Below are 11,239 nucleotides of genomic sequence, written 5' to 3'. Positions count from 1 at the left end.
GTACCGCCCTTCCCCTAGCGCTCTTTAAAATCTTATGTCTTATTTTACTCACTCTGTGAGCACTCTTTCCTAAAGGGCTGACCATCAGAATCAGGTTTGCCGAACAAGGGAGACGCACTGATCCCCGGGAGCAGGAAGGAACATCGCTCTAGTACAGAGTCAGCAGAAGAGATGGACCGTAGTGATAGCAAGCTGAGGCCTACAAAAAGAAGACTGACCTTCGCCCAAACAGGGACTTGAATTAAGTAGACCACCTTCTGCCATGTTGTGTGTAACACTGCTGCCTGACCTACTTGCAACCTAGCAAGCCGAGATTGTAAGCTAGCCCTTGAAGTGGCTAAAACAGCAGTCCCACTGAGGAGAAATCAGGCTGCCATGTCTCATCCTTTGTAATGGGGTTTTTCAGTACTGGCCCTGGGGACCGACAGCACTGCACAAATGGGAGGTCTTTCTTATTCTACTCACTCCGTGAGCACTCTTTCCTAAAGGGCTGACCATCAGAATCATGTGTGCCGAACAAGGGAGATGCACTGATCCCCGGGAGAAGGAAGGAACATCGCTCTAATACAGAGTCAGCAGAAGAGATGGACCCGTAGTGATAGCAAGCTGAGCCCTCCAAAAAGTAGACTGACCTTCGCCCAAACAGGGACTTGAATTAAGCAGACTACCTTCTGCCCTGTTGTGTGTCACATTGCTGCCTGACCTACTTGCAACCTAGCAAGCCGAGATTGTAAGCTAGCACTGGAAGCGGGTAAAACAGCAGTCCCACTGAGGAGAATTCAGGCTGCCATGTCTCATCCTATGTAATGGGGTTTTTCAGTACTGGCCCTGGGGACCGACAGCACTGCACAATTGGGAATTCCGTCTTATTCTACTCACTCTGTGAGCACTCTTTCCTAAAGGGCTGATCATCAGAATCAGGTGTGCCGTACAAGGGAGATGCACTGATCCCCGGGAGCAGGAAGGAACATCGCTCTAGTACAGAGTCAGCAGAAGAGATGGACCGTAGTGATAGCAAGCTGAGGCCTACAAAAAGAAGACTGACCTTTGCCCAAACAGGGACTTAAATTAAGCAGACCACCTTCTGCCATGTTGTGTGTAACACTGCTGCCTGACCTACTTGCAACCTAGCAAGCGGAGATTGTAAGCTAGCCCTGGAAGCAGCTAAAACAGCAGTCCCACTGAGGAGAAATCAGGCTGCCATGTCTAATCCTATCTAATGGGGTTTTTCAGTACTGGCCCTGGGGACCGACAGCACTGCACAAATGGGAGGTCTTTCTTATTCTACTCACTCCGTGAGCACTCTTTCCTAAAGGGCTGACCATCAGAATCATGTGTGCCGAACAAGGGAGATGCACTGATCCCCGGGAGAAGGAAGGAACATCGCTCTAATACAGAGTCAGCAGAATAGATGGACCCGTAGTGATAGCAAGCTGAGCCCTCCAAAAAGTAGACTGACCTTCGCCCAAACAGGGACTTGAATTAAGCAGACTACCTTCTGCCCTGTTGTGTCACATTGCTGCCTGACCTACTTGCAACCTAGCAAGCGGAGATTGCAAGCTAGCCCTGTAAGCGGGTAAAACAGCAGTCCCACTGAGGAGAAATCAGGCTGTCATGTCTCATCCTATGTAATGGGGTTTTTCAGTGATGGGCCTGGGGACCGACAGCACTGCACAATTCGGAGGTCTGTCTTATTCTACTCACTCTGTGAGCCCGTTTTCCTAACGAGCTGACCATCAGAATCAGTTGTGCCAAACAAGGGAGGTGCACTGATACCCTGGAGCAGGAAGGAACACCGCTCCGGTACAGATTCAGAAGAAGAGATGGACCGTAGTGATAGCAAGGTGACTCCGCCAAAAGCAGACAGACCTTCACCTGAACAGGGACTTGAACCCTGGACCCTCAGATTAAAAGTCTGATGCTCTACCGACTGAGCTATCCTGGCTCTTGTGGAGAACTGGTTTCTCACCTTTTATAAAGCAGCAGTTTTACAACAAGCTGCCCAGAAGAGACGCAGGTGTCACGAGGATGAAAGCTAGAAGCAGTTATGGCACAGAGAGCGAAGGACAATAGAAGGCACAATTACCGTCACAGAAAGCTAAAGCAATACTGCAAATCCCTCCCGTAGTCGGCAGAGTTCGAACCTGCGCGGGGAGATCCCAATGAATTTCAAGTCCATCACCTTAACCTCTCGGCCACGACTACGCCTAATGTTAAAAAGCAAGCGCCCTTGTCTGGTGGTGCCCTGCACAGGCCAAGCTTCAGAAACAAAGTCACTCAGAAAGATGAGGTGGTAAAAAATGTTCAACCTTCCCGTATACCCAACGGCAAAGGGTTGCCGTGACCAGGATTCGAACCGGGGTTGCTGCGGCCACAACACAGAGTACTAACCACTATACGATGAAAGCGTGCCACTGGCTCACCCAAGACAACCCCTGGATCCCGGATACAAGAAGCAGCAGCGGCGTGTTTGTCCATCGAAGAGGGACTGGACATTTTGCAAATAAGTGCGAGGACCTTGAAAAATGCATGGATGCTTTGCCTCATGGCCTTCAGCAAACAGTATAGTCTGCAGGATTCGAACCTGCGCGGAGAGACCCCGATGGATTTCTAGTCCATCGCCTTAACCACTCGGACACGACTACAGGAGTAGACCAATTTCTGCTCAGTTTGTGACCAACACTGCTGCCTGACCTAATTGCAACCAACCCAGCTCAGTCAGCAAGCGGAGATTGCAAGCTAGCCCTGCAAGCGGGTAAAACAGCGGTCTCACTGAGGAGAAATCAGGCTGCCATGTCTCATCCTATGTAATGGGGTTTTTCAGTGCTGGGCCTGGGGACCGACAGCACTGCACAATTCGGAGGTCTGTCTTATTCTACTCACTCTGTGAGCCCGCTTTCCTAACGAGCTGACCATCAGAATCAGGTGTTCCAAACAAGGGAGGTGCACTGATACGCTGGAGCAGGAAGGAACACTGCTCCAGTACAGATTCAGAAGAAGAGATGGACCATAGTGATAGCAAGGTGACTCCGCCAAAAGCAGACAGACCTTCACCCGAACAGGGACTCGAACCCTGGACCCTCAGATTAAAAGTCTGATGCTCTACCGACTGAGCTATCCTGGCTCTTGTGGAGCACTGTCTTCTCACCTTTTATAAAGCAGCAGTTTTACAACAAGCTGCCTAGAAGGGACCCAGGTGTCACGAGGATGAATGCTAGAAGCAGTTATGGCACAGAGAGCGAAGGACCATAGAAGGCACAATTACCGTCACAGAAAGCTAAAGCAATACTGCAAATCCCTTCCGTAGTCGGCAGAGTTCGAACCTGCGCGGGGAGACCCCAATGGATTTCAAGTCCATCGCCTTAACCTCTCGGCCACGACTACGCCTAATGTTAGAAAGCAAGCGCCCTTGTCTGGTGGCGCCCTGCACAGGCCAAGCTTCAGAAACAAAATCACGCAGAAAGATGAGGTTGTAAAAAATTTTCAACCTTCCCATATACTCAAGGGCAAAGTGTTGCCCTGACCCGGAATCGAACCAGGGTTGCTGCAGCCACAACACAGAGTACTAACCACTATACGATCACAGCATGCCACTGGCTCACCCAAGACAACCCCTGGAGCCCGGATACAAGAAGCAGCAGCGGCGTGTTTGTCCATCGAAGAGGGACTGGACATTTCGCAAATAAGTGCGAGGACCGTGAAAAATGCATGGATGCTTTGCCTCATGGCCTTCAGCGTAGTCGGCAGGATTCGAAACTGCGCGGGGAGACCCCAATGGATTTCTAGTCCATCGCCTTAACCACTCGTCCACAACTACGGGAGTGGACCAATTTCTGCTCAGTTTGTGTCCAACACTGCTGCCTGACCTACTTGCAACCAACCCAGCTCAGTCAGCAAGCGGAGAATGCAAGCTAGCCCTGCAAGCGTGTAAAACAGCGGTCCCACTGAGGAGAAATCAGGCTGCCATGTCTCATCCTATGTAATGGGGTTTTTCAGTACTGGCCCTGGGGACCGACAGCACTGCACAATTGGGAAGTCTGTCTTAATCTACTCACTCTGTGAGCACTCTTTCCTAAAGGGATGACCATCAGAATCAGGTTTGCCGAACAAGGGAGATGCACTGATCCCCGGGAGCAGGAAGGAACATCGCTCTAGTACAGAGTCAGCAGAATAGATGGACCGTAGTGATAGCAAGCTGAGGCCTACAAAAAGAAGACTGACCTTCGCCCAAACAGGGACTTGAATTAAGCAGACCACCTTCTGCCATGTTGTGTGTAACACTGCTGCCTGACCTACTTGCAAGCTAGCAAGCGGAGATTGTAAGCTAGCCCTGGATGCAGCTAAAACAGCAGTCCCACTGAGGAGAAATCAGGCTGCCATGTCTCATCCTATGTAATGGGGTTTTTCAGTACTGGCCCTGGGGACCGACAGCACTGCACAAATGGGAGGTCTTTCTTATTCTACTCACTCCGTGAGCACTCTTTCCTAAAGGGCTGACCATCAGAATCATGTGTGCCGGACAAGGGAGATGCACTGATCCCCGGGAGAAGGAAAGAACATCGCTCTAATACAGAGTCAGCAGAAGAGATGGACCCGTAGTGATAGCAAGCTGAGCCCTCCAAAAAGTAGACTGACCTTCGCCCAAACAGGGACTTGAATTAAGCAGACTACCTTCTGCCCTGTTGTGTGTCACATTGCTGCCTGACCTACTTGCAACCTAGCAAGCGGAGATTGCAAGCTAGCCCTGTAAGCGGGTAAAACAGCAGTCCCACTGAGGAGAAATCAGGCTGCCATGTCTCATCCTATGTAATGACGTTTTTCAGTGCTGGGCCTGGGGACCGACAGCACTGCACAATTCGGAGGTCTGTCTTATTCTACTCACTCTGTGAGCGCGCTTTCCTAATGAGCTGACCATCAGAATCAGGTGTGCCAAACAAGGGAGGTGCACTGATACCCTGGAGCAGGAAGGAACACCGCTCCGGTACAGATTCAGAAGAAGAGATGGACCGTAGTGATAGCAAGGTGACTCCGCCAAAAGCAGACAGACCTTCACCCGAACAGGGACTTGAACCCTGGACCCTCAGATTAAAAGTCTGATGCTCTACCGACTGAGCTATCCGGGCTCTTGTGGAGAACTGGCTTCTCACCTTTTATAAAGCAGCAGTTTTACAACAAGCTGCCCAGAAGAGACGCAGGTGTCACGAGGATGAAAGCTAGAAGCAGTTATGGCACAGAGAGCGAAGGACAATAGAAGGCACAATTACCGTCACAGAAATCTAAAGCAATACTGCAAGTCCCTCCCGTAGTCGGCAGAGTTCGAACCTGCGTGGGGAGACCCCAATGGATTTCAAGTCCATCGCCTTAACCTCTCGGCCACGACTACGGCTAATGTTAAAAAGCAAGCACCCTTGTCTGGTGGCGCCCTGCACAGGCCAAGCTTCAGAAACAAAATCACGCAGAAAGATGAGGTGGTAAAAAATTTTCAACCTTCCCGTATAATCAACGGCAAAGGGTTGCCGTGACCCGGATTCAAACCGGGGTTGCTGCGGCCACAACGCAGAGTACTAACCACTATACGATCACGGCGTGCCACTGGCTCACCCAAGACAGCCCCTGGAGCCCGGATACAAGAAGCAGCAGCAGCGTGTTTGTCCATCGAAGAGAGACTGGACATTTCGCAAATAAGTGCGAGGACCGTGAAAAATGCATGGATGCTTTGCCTCATGGCCTTCAGCGTAGTCGGCAGGATTCAAACCTGCGCGGGGAAACCCCAATGGATTTCTAGTCCATCGCCTTAACCACTCAGCCACGACTATGGTAGTAAACCAATTTCTGCTCAGTTTGTGTCCAACACTGCTGTCTGACCTCCTTGCAACCAACCCAGCTCAGTCAGCAAGCGGAGATTGCAAGCTAGCCCTGCAAGCGGGTAAAACAGCGGTCCCACTGAGGAGAAATCAGGCTGCCATGTCTCATCCTATGTAATGGGGTTTTTCAGTACTGGCCCTGAGGACCGACAGCACTGCACAATTGGGAAGTCTGTCTTATTCTACTCACTCTGTCAGCACTCTTTCCTAAAGGGCTGACCATCAGAATCAGGTTTGCCGAACAAGGGAGATGCACTGATCCCCGGGAGCAGGAAGGAACATCGCTCTAGTACAGAGTCAGCAGAAGAGATGGACCGTAGTGATAGCAAGCTGAGGCCTACAAAAAGAAGACTGACCTTCGCCCAAACAGGGACTTAAATTAAGCAGACCACCTTCTTCCATGTTGTGTGTAACACTGCTGCCTGACCTACTTGCAACCTAGCAAGCTGAGATTGTAAGCTAGCCCTTGAAGTGGCTAAAACAGCAGTCCAACTGAGGAGAAATCAGGCTGCCATGTCTCATCCTATGTAATGTGGTTTTTCAGTACTGGCCCTGGGGACCGACAGCACTGCACAAATGGGAGGTCTGTCTTATTCTACTCACTCCGTGAGCACTCTTTCCTAAAGGGTTGACCGTCAGAATCATGTGTGCCGAACAAGGAAGATGCACTGACCCCCTGGAGAAGGAAGGAACATCGCTCTAAGAGAAATCAGGCTGCCATGTCTCATCCTATGTAATGGCGTTTTTCAGTGCTGGGCCTGGGGACCGACAGCACTGCACAATTCGGAGGTCTGTCTTATTCTACTCACTCTGTGAGCGCGCTTTCCTAATGAGCTGACCATCAGAATCAGGTGTGCCAAACAAGGGAGGTGCACTGATACCCTGGAGCAGGAAGGAACACCGCTCCGGTACAGATTCAGAAGAACAGATGGACCGTAGTGATAGCAAGGTGACTCCGCCAAAAGCAGACAGACCTTAGCCCGAACAGGGACTTGAACCCTGGACCCTCAGATTAAAAGTCTGATGCTCTACCGACTGAGCTATCCAGGCTCTTATGGAGAACTGGCTTCTCACCTTTTATAAAGCAGCAGTTTTACAACAAGCTGCCTAGAAGAGACGCAGGTGTCACGAGGATGAAAGCTAGAAGCAGTTATGGCACAGAGAGCGAAGGACCATAGAAGGCACAATTACCGTCACAGAAAGCTAAAGCAATACTGCAAATCCCTCCTGTAGTCGGCAGAGTTCGAACCTGCGCGGGGAGACCCCAATGGATTTCAAGTCCATCGCCTTAACCTCTCGGCCACGACTACGCCTAATGTTAAAAAGCAAGCGCCCTTGTCTGGTGGCGCCCTGCACAGGCCAAGCTTCAGAAACAAAATCACGCAGAAAGATGTTGTGGTAAAAAATGTCAACCTTCCTGTATACTCAACGGCAAAGGGTTGCCGTGAAGCGGATTCGAACCGGGGTTGCTGCAGCCACAACGCAGAGTACTAACCACTATACGATCACGGCGTGCCACTGGCTCAACCAAGACAACCCCTGGAGCCCGGATACAAGAAGCAGCAGCAGCGTGTTTGTCCATCGAAGAGGGACTGGACATTTCGCAAATAAGTGCGAGGACCGTGAAAAATGCATGGATGCTTTGCCTCATGGCCTTCAGCAAACAGCGTAGTCGGCAGGATTCGAACCTGCGCGGGGAGACCCCAATGGATTTCTAGTCCATCGCCTTAACCACTCGGCCACGACTACGGGAGTGGACCAATTTCTGCTCAGTTTGTGTCCAACACTGCTGCCTGACCTACTAGCAACCAACCCAGCTCAGTCAGCAAGCGGAGAATGCAAGCTAGCCCTGCAAGCGGGTAAAACAGCGGTCCCACTGAGGAGAAATCAGGCTGCCATGTCTTATCCTATGTAATGGGGTTTTTCAGTACTGGCCCTGGGGACCGACAGCACTGCACAATTGGGAAGTCTGTCTTATTCTACTCACTCTGTGAGCACTCTTTCCTAAAGGGATGACCATCAGAATCAGGTTTGCCGAACAAGGGAGATGCACTGATCCCCGGGAGCAGGAAGGAACATCGCTCTAGTACAGAGTCAGCAGAAGAGATGGACCGTAGTGATAGCAAGCTGAGGCCTACAAAAAGAAGACTGACCTTCGCCCAAACAGGGACTTGAATTAAGCAGACCACCTTCTGCCATGTTGTGTGTAACACTGCTGCCTGACCTCCTTGCAACCTAGCAAGCCGAGATTTTAAGCTAGCCCTGGAAGCGGCTAAAACAGCAGTCCCACTGAGGAGAAATCAGGCTGCCATGTCTCATCCTTTGTAATGGGGTTTTTCAGTACTGGCCCTGGGGACCGACAGCACTGCACAATTGGGAAGTCTGTCTTATTCTACTCTCTCTGTGAGCACTCTTTCCTAAAGGGCTGATCATCAGAATCAGGTGTGCCGAACAAGGGAGATGCACTGATCCCCGGGAGCAGGAAGGAACATCGCTCTAGTACAGAGTCAGCAGAAGAGATGGACCGTAGTGATAGCAAGCTGAGGCCTACAAAAAGAAGACTGACCTTCGCCCAAACAGGGACTTGAATTAAGCAGACCACCTTCTGCCATGTTGTGTGTAACACTGCTGCCTGACCTACTTGCAACCTAGCAAGCGGAGATTGTAAGCTAGCCCTGGATGCAGCTAAAACAGCAGTCCCACTGAGGAGAAATCAGGCTGCCATGTCTAATCCTATGTAATGGGGTTTTTCAGTACTGGCCCTGGGGACCGACAGCACTGCACAAATGGGAGGTCTTTCTTATTCTACTCACTCCGTGAGCACTCTTTCCTAAAGTGCTGACCATCAGAATCATGTGTGCCGAACAAGGGAGATGCACTGATCCCCGGGAGAAGGAAGGAACATCGCTCTAATACAGAGTCAGCAGAAGAGATGGACCCGTAGTGATAGCAAGCTGAGCCCTCCAAAAAGTAGACTGACCTTCGCCCAAACAGGGACTTGAATTAAGCAGACTACCTTCTGCCCTGTTGTGTGTCACATTGCTGCCTGACCTACTTGCAACCTAGCAAGCCGAGATTGTAAGCTAGCACTGGAAGCGGGTAAAAAAGCAGTCCCACTGAGGAGAAATCAGGCTGCCATGTCTCATCCTATGTAATGGGGTTTTTCAGTGCTGGGCCTGGGGACCGACAGCACTGCACACTCTGTGAGCCCGCTTTCCTAACGAGCTGACCATCAGAATCAGGTGTGCCAAACGAGGGAGGTGCACTGATACCCTGGAGCAGGAAGGAACACCGCTCCAGTACAGATTCAGAAGAAGAGATGGACCGTAGTGATAGCAAGGTGACTCCGCCAAAAGCAGACAGACCTTCGCCCGAACAGGGACTTAAACCCTGGACCCTCAGATTAAAAGTCTGATGCTCTACCGAATGAGCTATCCGGGCTCTTATGGAGCACTGGCTTCTCCCCTTTTATAAAGCAGCAGTTTTACAACAAGCTGCCTAGAAGAGACGCAGGTGTCACGAGGATGAAAGCTAGAAGCAGTTATGGCACAGAGAGCGAAGGACCATAGAAGGCACAATTACCGTCACAGAAAGCTAAAGCAATACTGCAAATCCCTCCCGTAGTCGGCAGAGTTCGAACCTGCGCGGGGAGACCCCAATGAATTTCAAGTCCATCGCCTTAACCTCTCGGCCACGACAACGCCTAATGTTAGATAGCAAGCGCCCTTGTCTGGTGGCGCCCTGCAAAGCCCAAGCTTCAGAAACAAAATCACGCAGAAAGATGAGGTGGTAAAAAATTTTCAACCTTCCCGTATACTCAACGGCAAAGGGTTGCCGTGACCCGGATTCAAACCGGGGTTGCTGCGGCCACAATGCAGAGTACTAACCACTATACAATCACGGCGAGCCACTGGCTCACCCAAGACAACCCCTGGAGCCCGGATACAAGAAGGAGCAGCGGCGTGTTTGTCCATCGAAGAGGGACTGGACATTTCGCAAATAAGTGCGAGGACCGTGAAAAATGCATGGATGCTTTGCCTCATGGCCTTCAGCAAACAGCGTAGTCGGCAGGATTCGAACCTGCGCGGGGAGACCGCAATGGATTTCTAGTCCATCGCCTTAACCACTCGGCCACAACTACGGGAGTAGACAAATTTCTGCTCAGTTTGTGTCCAACACTGCTGCCTGACCTACTTGCAACCAACCCAGCTCAGTCAGCAAGCGGAGATTGCAAGCTAGCCCTGCAAGCGGGTAAAACAGCGGTCCCACTGAGGAGAAATCAGGCTGCCATGTCTCATCCTATGTAATGGGGTTTTTCAGGACTGGCCCTGGGGACCGACAGCACTGCACAATTGGGAAGTCTGTCTTATTCTACTCACTCTGTGAGCACTCTTTCCTAAAGGGCTGACCGTCAGAATCATGTGTGCCGAACAAGGAAGATGCACTGACCCCCTGGAGAAGGAAGGAACATCGCTCTAAGAGAAATCAGGCTGCCATGTCTCATCCTATGTAATGACGTTTTTCAGTGCTGGGCCTGGGGACCGACAGCACTGCACAATTCGGAGGTCTGTCTTATTCTACTTACTCTGTGAGCGCGCTTTCCTAACGAGCTGACCATCAGAATCAGGTGTGCAAAACAAGGGAGGTGCACTGATACCCTGGAGCAGGAAGGAACACCGCTCCGGTACAGATTCAGAAGAAGAGATGGACCGTAGTGATAGCAAGGTGACTCCGCCAAAAGTAGACAGACCTTCACCCGAACAGGGACTTGAACCCTGGACCCTCAGATTAAAAGTCTGATGCTCTACCGACTGAGCTATCCGGGCTCTTGTGGAAAAACTGGCTTCTCACCTTTTATAAAGCAGCAGTATTACAACAAGCTGCCCAGAAGAGAAGCAGGTGTCACGAGGATGAAAGCTAGAAGCAGTTATGGCACAGAGAGCGAAGGACAATAGAAGGCACAATTACCGTCACAGAAATCTAAAGCAATACTGCAAATCCCTCCCGTAGTCGGCAGAGTTCGAATCTGCGCGGGGAGACCCCAATGGATTTCAAGTCCATCGCCTTAACCTCTCGGCCACGACTACGCCTAATGTTAAAAAGCAAGCGCCCTTGTCTGGTGGCGCCCTGCACAGGCCAAGCTTCAGAAACAAAATCACGCAGAAAGATGAGGTGGTAAAAATTTTCAACCTTCCCGTATACTCAACGGCAAAGGGTTGCCGTAACGCGGATTCGAACCGGGGTTGCTGCAGCCACAACGCAGAGTACTAACCACTATACGATCACGGCGTGCCACTGGCTCAACCAAGACAACCCCTGGAGCCCGGATACAAGAAGCAGCAGCAGCGTGTTTGTCCATCGAAGAGGGACTGGAC

The 11,239-nt window shown here is 51.0% G+C and overlaps 11 non-coding genes across 11 annotated transcripts; all 11 read right to left on the bottom strand.

Annotated features, from left to right (window-relative positions):
* Nucleotides 1-3,302: 3,302 nt before the first annotated feature.
* On the bottom strand, nt 3,303-3,384 carry trnas-uga (transfer RNA serine (anticodon UGA)). Its single transcript has one exon. It is a non-coding gene; the product is annotated as a tRNA-Ser (tRNA).
* Nucleotides 3,385-5,050: 1,666 nt separating this feature from the next.
* trnak-uuu (transfer RNA lysine (anticodon UUU)) lies at nt 5,051-5,123 on the bottom strand. Its single transcript has one exon. It is a non-coding gene; the product is annotated as a tRNA-Lys (tRNA).
* A 178-nt stretch (nt 5,124-5,301) lies between these two features.
* On the bottom strand, nt 5,302-5,383 carry trnas-uga (transfer RNA serine (anticodon UGA)). Its single transcript has one exon. It is a non-coding gene; the product is annotated as a tRNA-Ser (tRNA).
* Nucleotides 5,384-5,514: 131 nt separating this feature from the next.
* On the bottom strand, nt 5,515-5,586 carry trnah-gug (transfer RNA histidin (anticodon GUG)). Its single transcript has one exon. It is a non-coding gene; the product is annotated as a tRNA-His (tRNA).
* A 148-nt stretch (nt 5,587-5,734) lies between these two features.
* On the bottom strand, nt 5,735-5,816 carry trnas-aga (transfer RNA serine (anticodon AGA)). Its single transcript has one exon. It is a non-coding gene; the product is annotated as a tRNA-Ser (tRNA).
* Nucleotides 5,817-6,841: 1,025 nt separating this feature from the next.
* On the bottom strand, nt 6,842-6,914 carry trnak-uuu (transfer RNA lysine (anticodon UUU)). Its single transcript has one exon. It is a non-coding gene; the product is annotated as a tRNA-Lys (tRNA).
* Nucleotides 6,915-7,092: 178 nt separating this feature from the next.
* Nucleotides 7,093-7,174, bottom strand: trnas-uga (transfer RNA serine (anticodon UGA)). The gene has a single exon. It is a non-coding gene; the product is annotated as a tRNA-Ser (tRNA).
* A 357-nt stretch (nt 7,175-7,531) lies between these two features.
* On the bottom strand, nt 7,532-7,613 carry trnas-aga (transfer RNA serine (anticodon AGA)). Its single transcript has one exon. It is a non-coding gene; the product is annotated as a tRNA-Ser (tRNA).
* A 2,310-nt stretch (nt 7,614-9,923) lies between these two features.
* trnas-aga (transfer RNA serine (anticodon AGA)) lies at nt 9,924-10,005 on the bottom strand. Its single transcript has one exon. It is a non-coding gene; the product is annotated as a tRNA-Ser (tRNA).
* Nucleotides 10,006-10,617: 612 nt separating this feature from the next.
* On the bottom strand, nt 10,618-10,690 carry trnak-uuu (transfer RNA lysine (anticodon UUU)). Its single transcript has one exon. It is a non-coding gene; the product is annotated as a tRNA-Lys (tRNA).
* A 179-nt stretch (nt 10,691-10,869) lies between these two features.
* Nucleotides 10,870-10,951, bottom strand: trnas-uga (transfer RNA serine (anticodon UGA)). Its single transcript has one exon. It is a non-coding gene; the product is annotated as a tRNA-Ser (tRNA).
* Between the last annotated feature and the right edge of the window lie 288 nt (nt 10,952-11,239).

The sequence above is a fragment of the Carassius carassius genome, chromosome 18, assembly GCF_963082965.1.
Source record: "Carassius carassius chromosome 18, fCarCar2.1, whole genome shotgun sequence".
NCBI classification, from domain to species: domain Eukaryota; kingdom Metazoa; phylum Chordata; class Actinopteri; order Cypriniformes; family Cyprinidae; genus Carassius; species Carassius carassius.
Note: the sequence above shows the minus strand (reverse complement) of the source record. Positions and strands in the feature narration are given on the sequence as shown.